This window comes from Chaetura pelagica, unplaced genomic scaffold (assembly GCF_000747805.2).
Source record: "Chaetura pelagica isolate M959 unplaced genomic scaffold, ChaPel_1.0 scaffold190, whole genome shotgun sequence".
In the NCBI taxonomy this organism is placed as follows: Eukaryota; Metazoa; Chordata; class Aves; order Apodiformes; family Apodidae; genus Chaetura; species Chaetura pelagica.
In genome coordinates, this window is record NW_009952149.1 from 12140 (window position 1) to 29567 (window position 17428).

Genomic DNA, 17428 nt, shown 5'->3' on the forward strand with positions numbered 1-17428 from the left:
CTCTTTCCCACCAGGTAGATCAAATTCCTTCATGACACACTGCAGTCCTGAAGGTCTCCAAAATGCCTCATTTCAGGATCAATATTCATAGGATCACAAGATGATTGACTTTGGTTGGTATTTTTTCATGATGGCCATCATTCGAATTAGGTCATCTTTGACAACTTTCAGAGTGGTCTTGTGATCTGGGAAGGAGGGGTCTTGAGTATGTGCCCCAGGCAATAGAATTCTGGGTACAGTTGGGGAGTGCCTGAGCACCCCAAATCACTGTATTTGCACTAGGACTGGAAGGCACCCAAGTGTTTCAACACACTGCTCTGGCAGACAAGGTCAGAAAACACCAGATTCTTTCAGCCTACTGCACTTGCTATTGAAGCATGAACAGTATTGGCTGCTGCTGACATTGCAGTATGGTTCAGTGAGGAGGGGATCTGCACCACTACATCCTCCCATACAATCTAAAGTCTTTGTCAAAAAGACAGATCAAAATCCCATGAATTACTATGCTACATAAAAGTGAAAAAGATTATATAAAGAGAAAATAGTTGGCAGGAATAGCCATGGATTTGCACCATAAATCACAATATTGAGTAGACATAATACATACAAGAATATTGCTTGTTCATTATGCTAAAAATAACGTTTGGCTGCTATTCTGTTTTTTTTGTGGGTTATTTTTCCCTATCAGTTATCAAAGATATATTTATTCACCAAAGATATGCATATACCCTGAACTAACAAAAGCTCAAAACATGCAACAGTGTTTCCATAAGCTTGTATTTAGTATATGCCTGAAGTGAATACAGAGATGTAGGACAGAAAAAACAGGAAGAGAATTGCAGTAGCATCTTCTATAGAGTAACAATTTGTGTCTCTGTTAATGTTCCTTTGCAAGTGAGCAAAAAAATGCCTTACCTTGGGGCATCACTGTATGAATAGACTCAGTCTAGTATACATTTACTGCTTTGCTCCCATAAGATGAGATAATAGTTCTAAGAGAAAGTAAGTCCACAAAACTGAAACCTGCGGAGGAAGGAAAAATATGCCCTGAAAAACTCTCTTTGCACAACCCTCAGAGTGTTTGAAATGTAGGTAAAGAAAAAAATGAAGAACTTTTCTGAACTCATGACTAAGTTTTTTGCTAATTTCTTCTGGTCATTTTCTCTTCTATTGGTCACATGTCTGCCATGTTCACAAGTATAGAAATAATGTAAGAGATATATTTTTACCAAAGAAATACTAGGGTGTAACTGATATACCTAGTCTCGGAATATTTTAATTTAGCTCTTTTTTTTTTTCTTTTTTTTTTTCTTTTTTTTTAAGCTTAGACTGACAGGATCTTCTGTTGCCCTACTTGGAATTCTGGAATGTTTGAAAGCCTGTTGTAGTAAAGATTAAGGTCAGTACTGTAAATCAGAATTTTCTTGTCCCCATCTCTTTTTCTGTTCTTTCTATCTAACATAGTTGGGCTTCTTTAATTTATTTTTTTACTTTTGACACTATTATTTTGATCATTCTGTTGAGCCATCTGATGTCTGACCTTCACTTACACCTTACTTTTTAGAACATATATGTGTGTGTTTTAATCAGCCACTGGATTATTGCCATGTCTTTCTCTTCTGATTCAGAGATTATAGAACATGTGAAAAATGTTGGAAATTTTTAGATTTCCCATTTTGTTGTACAAATTTTCATTACTTAGATCTCAAGATAAATTCAGTGGGGAATCCCTTTCAGTTACAAAGCTGTTCCACTAGACTCACAGAGAGAATTACTTTTTTCACTCTGTGTTTTATGACAGTTTTTTTGTTAATTTCATGTTAATTAATACTGTGTCCATTAAAAACATTTTGCGCAGACATCTTAATACATTGTTCTGTACTTTGATGATACTGAGATGCTTGTAATTCTTCACATTAATTCAAGAACAGTATTGTCTTTCAATTCTTTGTAAAAGCAGATCATTATAACACATCAGAAGACTACAGAGCATGAAGCTTTCAACAAATTGTGCAATGTTATACATTGGCTGCAGCTTGTGTCTCTACTTCTCAAGACCTTTGCTGCAGCACCAGGTCTGAATTTCTCTGCAATAAGTCACTGTGTTGGAGCCAAACATCTTATTGTCCATAGAATAACTTCTTATTACAGCTATCTATATGGAACTATGGTTGCACCACACAAATATAATTATTTTCCCTTTTTTGGCACATTAAATTAACAAATAGGATTTATTCTTGACAGAAGAAGCTGTGAAAGGAATCTTTTTTTTATAACTGGGTCACTTTTCCATAGAAAGACAACGATATATTTCCACTGAGAGAGTTGTAAGATTTTAAATAAATAAATAAATTATTCCACCTAAGCAAGATTGTTCTGAGGTTAATGTAATACTAATTAGCAGTGCTCTACTTACCTGGCTTCCATTAAGTCAGCAGTAGTAATTAGAATAGACTGATTGTAGTGAATTTGGTCCTTAAGGATTATATGCTCAAAATCTTGTTTATTGGCAAAGAAGAAGCACATCTTGTATTTAAAAAAATAAAATAAAAATAAATCAAGAATTCATTAATATTATAATTTAAATCCTGAGAATCTAATCATGATTAGTTCAGATCTAGTTGTTACCAAATTAAGAAAGAATAATCATGTGGATAAAATTGTTCTACTTCTACTAAGAAATGCACTTATTAGTTTCTACCCCTTTTCCTGGTGGCGTGCTGACTTTTCCCCTGCTCCTCTGAGTCTTAAGTCTGTGGTTTCACATCACTGAGAAGGGAATGTTATGATTAATTGTCAGCATCTGAAGTTCTTTGCCAAGATGAATATGGTGTTCCTGTTGATGGTTTCTTCTTCAGCACTCTATGGCCAACTTGAGGTTATTTTTATGTGTTTGCTAGCACACTTTTACACCTTTTTCTCTCTCTCTTTTGGCCTACAGCTTCACCTTGCATCCAAATTTACTATTGAGACCTTTATGTAAATTGGGTAGTAGTTCTTTATTTCTCTCTGTTATCCCTTATCCCAGTTCTACTTAGTTTCAGGTCCCCATTTCTTTGGCTGACCACAAAAAAAGTCACATTTATCAGTTAAATTAAAAGCAGTCTAAGTTGCTATCCTTTACTGTCTATCCACAATGTAGATGGCTAGACAACATGAAATATACTTAAAAGATCAGGGAGTCTTCACTTGCCTGTTACTAATGTCAAGTTAGAAATGTCAGTGACCAGTGGCAGTAACACAACAAAAGAAAACCTAAAGCTATTCGGTATAAAAGTATGCACAGTAACATTAATCCATATGCCTCTGCTCTTCAGCTTACCTAAGTAGAAGCAGGGTTCTATTCTTTACCATCTCAGTAACTTCTCTACTATTATTACCACTACTATTTTATCCATCTAAAATTCTCTGAACATTATTGCTTACTGGCTTGTTACATATTCTTCTACAGCATTATTCTACTAGGTGCAGTAAAACAGAGGAAGAGATGGCTTGGATGATGTCTGTCAACCTTATTATGTAAGATCCCATTTTAGATAGCTTTTAAAGTAAGCAACAATAGCATGTAGCAATTTACAGTGATTTTTGAGTTTTCTGACGATTGCTATAAGACCTTAAGAAGACAAAAAGGCAAAAGTAGGCAGAAAAAAAAGCATAATTTTAAGAAATTATGCATGATGGTAGTGAAACTAATCTAATTCTCTTCCTTTTTGAAAAGAAGAAAAAGGGGAAGTGAGAATATTTCTGAAAATACAAAAAAAAAAAAATAGCTATTGCAGTATGTTTAAAAGGGAAACAAAAATAAATCTATAGAAAATAAAACAAATGCAGTCTGAAGGACAAAACCAAACAAAACACATTTTCTGGACAAGAAAACTTAACTGACTAGAAGGGTAGATTAAATAGTTTTGTATAAGATATCGTTTCCTGGAGTCTTTTATTGTGGCATGTGCAATTAGGTAGAAAAGACAAGTGCAATAAAAAGTGTTGTATCAATAATAGTTGATTAATCTACACCTGATCTAAGGAGAGAGTAGAACCTCCCAAAGCATGATTCATCTCACTCATTTTATATTTTAATTTTAAGAAATAATTAATCATACCAAAAGTCACATTTATCAGTTAAATTAAAAGCAGTCTAAGTTGCTATCCTTTACTGTCTATCCACAATGTAGATGGCTAGACAACATGAAATATACTTAAAAGATCAGGGAGTCTTCACTTGCCTGTTACTAATGTCAAGTTAGAAATGTCAGTGACCAGTGGCAGTAACACAACAAAAGAAAACCTAAAGCTATTCGGTATAAAAGTATCAACCAGCTACAATCAGCAAGTTTCAGAAGATGGAAAAGGACTTAGGAGTGAAAGGGTAAGAGGGAGGTGAAATACCACATCAAAGAGGTGTAGACATAACCTATACTCCAAAGTTCCACTAGTAGTAAAATATACTGGAGCATAATATTACATAAGCTGTTCTTCAAAAGCATCAAAGAGGTTTCTTCAGTTCCAATTTAAAGATATGTGGGGTTTTGTTGTTCCTGTAGCATGTCAGAGAACAGCATAAAAAGTCAAGTGATCATTTTTCCAGTATAATATTAGATCAGAAGATTTATCAATATGTGAGATTTAGGTCAAGCAGAAGGAACATTATTAGAAATATTAGTGCTGAGTACAGCATAAGAACAGGTAGAAAACATAAAAAAAAAAATAGCATGAGCAGACATTTAAGATAATCATGTGACCACTTTTAGTAGTTGTTTTGTTTGGATATAGGGATTTTTTTTCAATTTGGTTTGGTTTGTTTTTTAGCAAAAAAAAAAAAAACAGCTTAGTGAGGTTACACAGTAGTCTGAATGTATTAAATTGGTAAGGGAAAATCCTTTTTAAAGTTTTAACATGCATAGTTGAATTAAAGAGAGGAAATTGAGATGTCAGGAGTGTTTCCTTTACCACATTCAGCCTAAGACAGAGTCCCCAAGGAAAACATTGCAATACATTGCATCCTTTTGCATACTTGATTTTGCAGAATATTTGAGAGACTCCAACTTTGGATAAAATATAACAACTGTAATTTTACAGACTTTCTAGAAAAGTCCAACATCATCAAAACAAAAATTCTGAAAAAATGTGGTATGAAGTTATGTATTCCCTTACAGTAAAATAGAAATGTTTATTTAGTTTTTGGATATTTTTCTATTTAATTTGTACTCAGTTTAATCATGCAAACTGGAACAAACTGATCCAGCAAACTGACCAACAGCAATGCACCAATCAACAATATATCATGCAACAGCAATGTTATCAGCAGAAGATACTCTTTTTCCACTCCTCTCTTGTATTATTATATTTGTATTATAACAAATATGGTATCCAACAAAAGTGTAGAAATTTATTTCCACAATCAATTTCCATAAGCAAGATCCTGAATGCCCCAAACTGTACTACATCAAACCTATGTAATTGCCACATACTTCATTGAAAATATCTGAAAAAAGCACAGGCTATACACTGATTGCTCAGACAGATGTGCTGACCTTCATGTTATAGTCTAAAACAATCTATTTCTGCAACTGTTTTTATGTCTGGTATACTGACAAGAGTCTTGTAAAAAATAAACAAACAAATCCCTACGGGGTTTATTAATTAGTTCTTGAGAGATTTGGTGCAAATTTGATCTGCATCAGTTTCACATCTTTTAACCATAATTCTAGATGTTCTTATCTGCTAGTGAAAGATGTAATATGGTTTCTATTCTATACCAACTCTACACAGATACAACACATATTTGGATGCCTGGTTAGTAGTAGAGTTACTGTAAATTTACTAAACTGCTAGGGTTGGAATGCTTGCAGATTCTTAAGTGTGGAGGGGAAAAAAATGCTGGAAATACACTAATACGTCAGTAAAGTGAAGCAGGTTCTGCTCACAGGCTGAGGGTGCTGGGCTTGTTCAGCCTGGAGAAGGGGCAGCTTTGAGAGGAGTTTGTCACGAAGATAGCAGAGTGAAGTTTTTTCCCAAAGCTGCCTGGAGAAAGAAACAATGACAGTAAAAAGGCAGAAGTTGAAGCAAGAATGGTTCAGTCTGAGAATAAAGATAAAAAATTTCCTCATGTGGACCGGCAAGCAGTGGAAAAGGCTGTCCAGAGAGGTTCTGCAGTTTCTGTCCTTGGAGGAACCAAGATGCTCCCAGATCAAATGCTGAAAAATTTGTTCTGATGTCAGAGCTGACCCTGCATTGAACAGCAGTTGGACTAGAAACCCCCATAAGTTCCTTCCAACCTGAACTGTCATATTACTGTCCAAGCACTACCCTTTGATTTCTTCTGCTTCAATATTTCATAAGCTTATATAGGTGATCATTTGAAGTGGATATTGATGTGATATACTCTTCTACTTCTCATAAGTTTCTCCTCAGGGAAAAATGGAAGTGGTAAGGATGCTACAGTTTTTATGATTACTTTCATAGATTAGTTGAATATCATACATTTGATATATAAATGTTTGTACTTCTAAAATGTTCAGAAAGATACTGTGTTGACATTACTCACTAGTGTTTCATGGAATATCACCACTGAGTAAAATGAGACATTATTGTACCATGTTTACTCAAGTAATGATCAAAACCAAAGACACATACGTTCTAGTGATAACAAGTTTTTTTCATGTGGAAAGACTGATGCAGCCAAAAGAAGGAGCTGTATGATTTGAAAAACATTCCACTCAGGAAATACTTTGTTATTAATAGATAGTACTTAGAAGGGAAGAATGCAAAGGTATTGGACACCCGTAGTTCTTTGGGTTTGCGTAGAACTGTTGTTGAATCCTTGTAGCTTTACATTTATCCTGTTTTATTGTCAAAGATTTTTAGATTTTAGTAATTTTAATATTTAAGATTAATGAAAAAAAAAAGATAATTTTTTTTTCCCCAAAATGTTCTTCCTGTTTCTCCAGTGAAGTTATGAATTGTGCACAAAAAAAGAGCTCCACTTAGAAACTAGTGTTGGGGGCGTTTTTGGTCACAGTCCTCCCACAGAAGTTACCAAAAGGGTTCACTGTGTATTTCTATAAATTTTATCTTCTGTGATACAGGGTTAGTAGAAGATAAATAATTTGCTTTAAGAGAGAAATTTAACACACTTTCTCCTAACTCAAGTTCTTTGGCATATACAACAGCTGTATTTGGAGCATGCTGATATTAAAAAATTATACATATTTGGCTTCAATTAAAAAATTATACTTACATTTATTCACATATTACTTATATATATAGTATTTGCAACTCTTCTTTTTAGTGGTGCTGCTATTCTTTGATACCTGTCACCATATTAACATACAGGATTTTCTGTTGCTTTTTAATAAAGGAAGGACCATTCTGTGTTCATAAGTAATAATTTATTTAACCTAAGTATATGCCAACTTCATGTCTGCATGTTAGATGCAAGTATAGTTCATTTTTAACAACATAGATTTTAAACATTTTTACTTTAAGTATAATTTTCTAAATTTGGAGCCTTGAAATTCTGTTCGTTCATTTTAATACAGAAAGATACACAGATCTTGATAAAGTGCAGAAAAATAGTTTTATTTGGCATTTTTGTGTTTTACACTCTACAATAGCCATATGTAAACATGTCCCAGTAAAAACATTGAGAGAAACACCTATAAAAATGTGTTTCATGGGGCAACTGCAGCTGATTTTATGAACAATTGATTTCTATTCTTTAAATGCAATTTTATACTGAAGTGACAACAGCCAGATAATAGTAGTAAAAAATTAGATGCAAAGATGAAATATGCAAACTGTATAAAATTTAAAGTGTTATGACGAAAAATGTATTAAAATACTCAACAAGATGTTTTATTTAAACTATATTTGACATTTTTCCATTGGCAGTAACAAATTTGTCAAAAACTGTCTTCTGCATAATCAAGCACCTAGAAAAATATTGACAAAACTAGCACATGTCATCTCGTATCAGAAGTAGCTCACTGTTGTGAGGAAGCCCAGAGAAACTTTCCTGGCCTTACTTCCTCTTTCTGTGTTCATCTGATTTCTATGGAAGGGAACTTTTGTACATAAAGTGAAAGGTCTCGTACTCAAAGACATCAGAACTATGACGTCCATTGTAGATTTTACTTTCAGTGCAATTTAGATGTTTAAATCAAGAACTGAGATTTCTTTGCTCAGTTGGTAAGACATAATTACAGAACCTTCTGCAGCTACGAAAAAAAACATTCAATTTTTGGCGAAAAAAATAACTAGTCAAAAATATTAATAATAACTTACAGCTCAAAGTTGATGCTGAGGCTAATAAAACTGAAGGTGTGAATTTATTAAGTGCTCCCTTCCAGAAGTGTAACAAGATATAATGTGGGCTTTTTACTTTGATTACAAGTTCTTTTAAGTATATGACAAAGATCTCAAGTTAAGTTATATTAGTTACTAACCAGAAATTATTGTTTTCAGTTAGATTTAAAGTTATATCAGTCTGGACTGAAATCAAGCCTTAACTTCAAGTCTTAACAAAACAGATTATATGGAAGGAATACCTGAGAGCATATGGCAAAATAGTTAACAATCACATGGTTATGAAGTGCGATGTCAAGAATCAGATCAGAAGATAGTGACAGAGAAGTGGTTATGAAATAGTCTAATTTAATAAAATTGTACAAGTAGCTTAAAAACTATTTAAATTGTTTAAGTCTCATGCAGTTTGGTATAGGATTTTTATTATATTCATTAGCTATGCACAATTATGTAGTCATATCTTCTATTTTGTCTGTACAGAAACTGTAGATGAAGACTAAAATTATCTAATTATTTACAACCACAGACTTATGCTGTAAATTTTTCTTGACTTCTTATGGGAGGAGTGAATGAGTTTTTATGTGATTAACTAATAGTTTGAATAACATTTATGATGTCAGAAAGGCATTGAATCCTTTAGCCCTTGGGTACTCACACACACACACATGCACACAAAGAAATATAGAGAAGCACATCAACTTGTTGTTTTGCTAGAGAGGGGGTTCATTAGAGGAAGAAAAAAGGAAAGAAATTTTTCCAGTGGACTGGATGTTTTCAAAGCATATCTAGTTTCCATTCAGACATTTTGTATAAATCTACATGTAATAGACCTTAACAGCAGACCTTCATGCTTAGCATGGTGAACTTGAGTCCTCTTGCAGTCTTTAATTCGCTCTTTAGAAAGCAGATTTCATGTGTGTATCTGGGCAATAAATTCTTAATACCAGTAAAAGAAAGTATTAAAGTTGTAAGAAAACACTATAAGTTTTACTTAGTAGTGCACAATAGCACTGAAATGCAGAATGCTGCATAATCATAGCAACAGAAAATATAAGAAAACTAAAGTTCAGGATCTATACAGAAGCTGAATTTTAAATTTTTGGTTGGTATAGTCATAATCATAGCAATGAAATTATTTATGCATATGAATGCTTTGAATATTTACCTTCACGTCTGCAAACAAAAGCTTTTACTAGAGCTTTCTTTTGGAATTGTGTTCTGTATTTATAGCCTCTTAACTGTGAAAAAGTAGCACCCTAAGATGAACTATTCATGTAGCCTGAATGGAGTTATTTGAAAAGAAGAAATATTGCAATAAATAAACTAGTTTTTTTTAATTAATTAGCTAATTTTGACCCTTGGAATGGACATGTTGTTGGAATCCAACAAGATTTTGTACTTAGCCCCATTTCTTAGGAATTTCACCTCATTTAAACTATGGCATTTGGATCTCTATAAATTTTCATTTGAAGACAGAGATAAAAGCATAAATCTTGTACCTTGGTACAAGTTATGTTAAGCAGTCATTGTTTTCACTTGGATCAAAGTGTTCTTACTCTAGGTAACACAATATTACTGGGGAAAAGGAACAGTTGGCTAGGAGTTAACAGTGTTGCACATGTACTTACACCAATGAATGACCGAAAAGGCTTTTTTATTTACCATATTCTACCTTATTAAACAGAAAGAAAAAAAAAATCCAAAGGACTCTTGGCCATTTTCTGGTCAATTTTATATTTATTTAACAACTACAACTGATAAAGTCTATTCTTCAAGTTTTCAATACGAGTTAATGGAAGGGAAAAGGAGCTCTTAGTTTGAGTGTCTTCCTGAATGTCTACCTTTCTTCCACTGACTGTGAATGAATCTCTGCTTAGAAAACATGTCTGAATTTATTTATATTAGACTCAGCAATAAGAATTTCAATGTAGCCAAGATGCTGACACTCCAAGATAATAGTCATATACATAATTATAACTTTTTATTTCAGCGTAAAAAGACTTTAGCAATTGTGTATGCTGAGAAACTTGAATTTTGAGAAAAAGATAAAACATGTTCTTAACATATACCTTCCTTTGATTTTAAGAGTGGTATAAAAAAATACTACGAAAAGTGTGATTCCAGTTCCTTGAGTTCCACTTTCTCTTTTAAATTGCCTGCTTTCTTGTCCATCTCCTAGGCTCCCTTTGTCTAATAAGTATTAGATCAAGCAGAGGTTAATGCAAGGCAATGGTCCATAACTGATACACAAGGGACACTGGTAAAGATGAGATTGATAGCTTTATCTTCAATATAGTCCTTAACATAATCCATTTGCCAGACTATGAGCAGAAAGGATACAGACCCTCTTTTCTGTTGTGACATTTCTTTGAATGTGTGCTTTACTGTTACAAAAAAGAGATTCCTATTAAACTTTATTGCTTCAATTATGGGTATATTATTGTTAAATTCCAGGAAACACTTTTTAATTTTTAAGTTCTAAGACAAGGCCATAGCACAGGGTGCCAAAATCAGAGAAGCTGCGGTCCGCTGTTGAAAAGTTGGAGCTTTCAAAAACTCAGTTTTTAGTCCTGCTCTACATATTGCAGAAAGCATGTATTTCACCCAGGAAGGGCCAAAGGCCAGAGGATTTTTGTAATCTATTATTTCAGCTATATTACAGTGATGTTAAGAGGTTGAATATGCCATCATCCCCTACTGAAATCTTAACTATTTCAGATGTCAACTCTTTGCATGTTTTTTGCAAGAAAAACCCCACTTTGTAATCAAACTTGCTACCATTAACTAGCCAATTAGTTAGAAATACAAATTCACTTTAATTGGAATTATTGCTTCATATTTTATATTTTCATACTTGTGAATATCACAAGAATAGTTGCAGGGAAAAGTGGGCTAATTAAAGAATTATATAAACTTTTCCATTGCCCCTTTAAAGAATATTAATATGTCACTACATATTTTCTCTCTGAAATGTTGACAAATTCATATCTTTCTGGCTTTATCCATGTAATAGAGCTTTTTTTAGCAGTTCAGAAATTTGCCCCTTTCTTCCAGCTAGTGTTAAACAGTATAATCTCACTGGAGAAATATTATAAACTGAGAAGCCTCTTGAGAAATTACTAATATAAACAACATAATGATTAAAAATATGGGCTTCTTTTTTTCTACCTTTATTACCTCTCTTTTTTCATGTTGACCTAAACAAAAAAACCCCATTGTCTCTGTATATAACTAATGAATTAGATGCTCTATATGTATATTCAAATTAGATGAGAAGAGGCCAAAAGATCACAGTTTGACTTAAAACCAATAATTCTTTAAAGAACAGATGTAATGTCATAAAAAATAACTAAACAAAAAACAACAAACAAAAAAAAAACAAAAAACAAACCAATAGGAAAAAAAAACAAAATAAAAATATAACACCAAACAACACAAAAAAATAGGATACAAGAAGTAGACTAAAAATTGCAGAGAAATTCAAGTCAAATAGTAAATGAACACATAGTAAGGGGCAATAAAGTTTGCTTTTTTGAAATCCAAACTTCTGTCTTGGCACTAACCTTCAGTGTGCTCACTAGGATCCCATATTCCACAATATTGTGCTCACTGCAGTCAAGACTACCACTGAGATATTACAGAGGTTTTCTTGGTTAGTGAGGTGCAAGTCCAGCAAGTCCTGGCTGGCACATCTAACATTTGTGTGAGGAAAGTCCTCTATATATTTCTGGAACTTGGTGGGTGACATTTGAATCACTGTATTTTCCTTCCAGCACATGCCAAGACAGTTAAAGTCACCCACATAGAAGCAGATTTTGATGACATGAAACTTGTTAAAGTAATCCAAGTATTGCTTCTCTGGCTTATTATCTTGGTCTGGAGCTTGATAGTAGATGCCTACTGTAAGATCTCCCTGGGAGATGACCCCTCTGATTTTGACCCAGAGACATTTGATAGGGCCTCCACAATCACCATATCTAACTTCTGTGCATTCAAGGTTCTCCTTAATACAGAGCATGACTCCTCCACCTCTTCTTCCCTGCCTGTCTTTAAAAAACAGCCTATAAGCATTCATCATGGTCCTCCTACCACATGCGTCATCCCACCATATTTTGGCTATTCCTATGATATCATAACTTCCCAACTGAGCATGGAACTCCAGTTCCTCAAGTTAGTTTCCCAGACAGCTTTCATTAGTATACATACACTTCAGGTCAATTGGTCTTTTGAGTTACTTCTAGGAAGGCAGCTAAGGAACACTCTTTGCTGCTCTGGTTGCCCTGGTTTACTCCCCAGTTGATTATGGTGGCATGGTCTATTTTGGTCCCCATCCCATAGTCCTTCAGTTTAAAGATGCCTCACCAAGCTGGCCAATCTGCTTCCAAAGATTCAAAAATAAAAAATAACTTACGCACATCAACTGTCATGAAAAGATCTGAATTCTGCTTTGAGGTTTATTGAGAAACACAAATACTTTACCTCTGCAGAAAGAAAAAGTTTCAAACAGACCTTGTTCTTAGTATTGGTTAGCAGGAAAATAGTCATATTCACTTATTCGTTTGGGAAAGGATCTTTCTTATGAGCTGCTGAACAAAAGCTTCCTACTATGTAACCAGCAAGGAAACACTCCTCCCATATCCTATTATCCTATTATGTGATAGAAAAGTCTCCCTGCATTTTCTCTAGCTGCAGCTCAGGCCCCAAATATTAGCATTAACGTATTGTGTGGATACATGTAACACAGAAATATTAGAACAAAACAATTAGAACTCAGTAGTCTTAACAGAAGATGTCACAGAGCAAAAGATAATTCAGAAAACAGAAATTAATGCTCAAAGTGAGAAGAGTTCAGTTAAGCCTCAGCAAACTTCGGACGGAAGTCTGAGGAGAGATTTATCACACCAATACAAAAGAAGTACAGCTTACTGTCTCTTCTAATTTATGTTCTCCTTTAAGAACTTGCAGTAGGTTAGCCCTGGCTAGCAGCCAAACTCCCACCAAACTGCTCGCTCACTGTCCTCTCAGCAGGATGGGGGAGGATATAAGAATGGGAACAGGAAAGTTTGTGGGCTGAGATAAAAGACAGGTACGTCACTTATTAATTATCATCACAGGCAAGACTATGGAACATTAATTTAACTTAATGGAATCTAAAATAAAAATGTAGTTACTATTTCAGGTAGTGAAGAACAGAGAGACAGACGTTAAGATGATGCCTTACTTCCCCTCCTTTCCCAGGCTCATGTTGTCTCCTCTACCCTTTCATGAGCAGTGAAGATTGGGAACAGGAGTGGTGGAGTCAGAACCTTATGATTTGTCTCTGCCACTCCTTCCACTTCACAGGCTACAGAGGAAAATCCAGTCCTCCATGGGTCTCAATCTCTGCTACTTTTCACTTTGTTCCCTTCTTTCTATAGCAGTTCCTGCCCTTTCTTACATACATTTTCCCAGAGCTGACACACCCGTGGCAGACGGGCTCAGCTGTGTCCTGCAGTGGTCCTTTAGAGCTGGCTGGAATCAGCAAATGGCAGCCCTGACCTCTCCTCCCAGATGCAACCCTGCAGCCCTCTCCACCTTTATACCTACACCCAATACAGAGTTAAACAGAACTTCATAAATATAAGTGAAATAGTAAATATCTGTGTCAAATGTCTGTAATGCCACATAGAAACATTAGAAAAATATTTTGGAAGAGTGAAATAATAAGTCCCAGTAGTTGAATTTTTCACTGTATTTCCCAGAGTGTTTGGTGTTGTCTTATTAGATATTAATGTTATCTGTGTGGACTCCAGAGGTTCTGTTTTGGCACAGTTTGTAGTCATTGGAAGGGCACTCAGCCCTTACAAAATGACCCATTCTTTAACCCAGGTGACCATCGTCATGATCTGCCAAGTCGTCTTAGCTTCACTTCTGGTGCTGAGTAGAATGGATTTTAATTATAAAATTATTTCAAGCCTACTGGTTGAGTTGTGGTAATAACAATTTAAATGCAGATGATATTTATACGGACTTAATAAAACAGCTTTTTAGAAATAAATTAGAAGGTTTCCAGTGTAGCACAGTGAAGTTTAAAAATTATTTTGTGCATTTGCTTTTGCAAGTGGTTAATAATGGCAGCTAAAACATAGTTTACTAAGTGTTTTTAAAAAAAATTTATAAATCATTCACAGAATCATGGGAACATTTAAGTTGGAATGAACCTTAAAGAGAATATGTGGTCCAAACCCACTGCTAAAACAGGGCTACCTAGAGCAGGTTGACAAATGTCTGTTTGTGTTTGAATGTCTCCATAAATGGACTTTTCACAGCTGCCCTGAACAGACTGTGGTGTTTGATCAATTTCAGAACAAAAACTAAAAAAAGTTGGTTTCATGTGTTTAGATAGAATCTCATGTGGTTTTATTTGTGCCTACTGCCTCTTGTCCTGAGTACTACTAAAAGTCAGGCTCAAGTGCTTTCACAAATTAAGATTTCATCTGAGCTCTCAGAGCCTGTCTCCAGGATGAAGACCTCACAGTTTCTCAGTTCATGAAAAAAGACACAGTCTCTGTCTCTTATCATTTTTGTGTCTGTGCACTGGGTTTGCTCCAGCATGTCTGTATCTTTCTTGTACTGAGGAGCCTAGAAATGGACAGAGCACTTCAGATTAGAACCTCCTTATGTTGTATTTATGAAAGAATTTTATTATATTTTTTTTGTCAATGTATTAATACAATGTTTTATCTTTATTTTTGTTGCTAAAGCTAAGGTGAATACTGGTTGCGCAGTTTCTTTTACTTCTACAATACATAGGGGGTTGACAACTGTTTTTAAAAATTATATGACAGAATATTCAGAGTAGAACAAATCAATCATCACATTTTATAATCCTCACATTGGTTTCTAGAATTGCCAAATTGGAATTAGAATGAAAATTCCTCAATAATTTATATGGTAAATTTATGTTATTATAGCTATTGACTCTAGAAAAAAAGTAGGAAGCTGAAAGCTGATGTGAACAGTAACTTTTCCCTTAAGAAGTTTGACACGCTGCTTACAGTAAGTGATTAAGTCTAAGAATCTACTTCATACAGACACACTATACCATCTCATAACATTTGGAATCCATGTGATGACTTTCATAATACAAAACATTTTACTTTTTCAAAGTAAAGATGGATGATTTATGAAATATTGACAAAGCTTATGACAAAAATATTTGTTCCTCAAATATGATATGCAACCCATTGCAGTTACTATGGTGGCTTGAGATTTGTTTCTACTTTAAAAATAAATCTGCAACCAATCAAATCTTCTCACTCATGCTCTGCAACACTATTAAATCATTAAGCTAGGACATGTTTAACTGATGTTTAAATAACTGACAGCTTCTCGGGCTCTGTTCTTTATGCTCATTCTAAGCAACAAGAGGGCTACATTTAACAGGTGTTTGGAAATCTTAAAGAAATCTCTGGAAGGTTATTTAACTTTCTCTACAAATAGGTGCCCAAGATAGACAGCTACACATTTAGATGTGCCTGTCTTTCATTATTAGAGGTGAAGGGAGCTTAAATTTTGCTGCAGCTATTGTCATTATTTAGAAAGACTGAAGCAGGTAGCAACACTGCTTGCTGTTTGCTCTGCCATCTCTTGAATTCATAATAAAAATATTAATTTAAATATTCAAACACTGATAACCAGTCAAATCAATCACAATGCCATATGAATATGCCTATTAAGCTGTATTCCACTTATTTATCCACTATTCTACAATTACTGTCTTTACCCAAGAAGATGCATCATGAATTTGTGTTGCTGCTGGTTTTATTCTTTATTGGAAAGTTTAAAACACTTCACTGAGCGTATTTACTCTGTATTTGTTTTTGCTGCCTGCTTCAATACTGTTGCATATCCTAATAGCAGTTCACTGGGAATTTTTCAGATACTGAAGACTTGCTTAAATTTTGACACTCCAGAATCTTTGAAAACATTATACTACCATACATAAAGCAAATGAAAAGGCTTCTTTTCCTAACCATTAATGGTGGATCACATCTACAAAACTCTGGCACTTCATGTGCCTTTCAAACTTAGATTGTAGACCACAGTTCACAAAAGTCTGGTTTGACAGACAGTAATAAGCACTCTTCTGGCAGGCAGGGAAAATAAATCCCTATTATACAGATATAGTGCTCTAATGAGCTGCAGTCTGCATGCTTACATCCCAACCCTTGAAAACTGTGAACCAGACAACAGCAGTCTTTGTTCAGATAGATAAGCTTTACATTGACTGAAACAAACTATGATTCAAACTACTCATAGGTGTTTTGCATCTAAAACTGTTCTGCAAGACTAAATTTATCAATTACCATTTAGACAATAGCAATTAAGATCTGTAATTGCTCAGAAGTGTGCACCCTATTAAAAAGTTTCTTTATAATTTCAAAGTCATAATTCTCACAGGCTACTGTTGACTATTCCACTGCACAGTTCATCTATACACAGCAAATTTACAAATGCAAAAAACTTGAATACACAATGCTTTTTCACTGTAGAAGACAAAAAAAAAAAATAAAAAAAAAAATACTTAAGCATCTTTCTTTTTAAACAGACAAAAATGTGGTCTGCTACTGTCTTTGGCTACCTACAGTTTAATGTATATCCGTAGAATATCAAGCCATGGCAGCAGACAAGACAGGGGAATAATTGACCCACCCTTTCACAGAATCACAGATGGGTTGAGGTTGGAAGACAACCCTGGAGATTACCTGATCCAACTCCAGAGCAGGTTATTCAGGACCATATCTAGATGACCTTTGAATATCTCCAAGGATGGTGATACCTCAGCGTCCCTGAACAAGTAGTTGTAGTGCTCAGCCACCTTCACTGTAATAAACTGTTTCCTCATGTTCAGCCCTATAGTTTGCATTCAGAAGTCTTTCTCCTTCACTCTCTGATGTATTGTTCTGGTTTTAGACCCAGAACTTGCAAAAATCACGAGTTGAATATCCATTTTCTATAAAATTAGTACAGCTAAGTCTCAAACTCTATCAACTTATCAAAGGTTTTATTGAAAAAAATATTTAGTTGATATAAATATATATATATGTAGGAACACTGGTGTGTTCCTCATATAAACTAC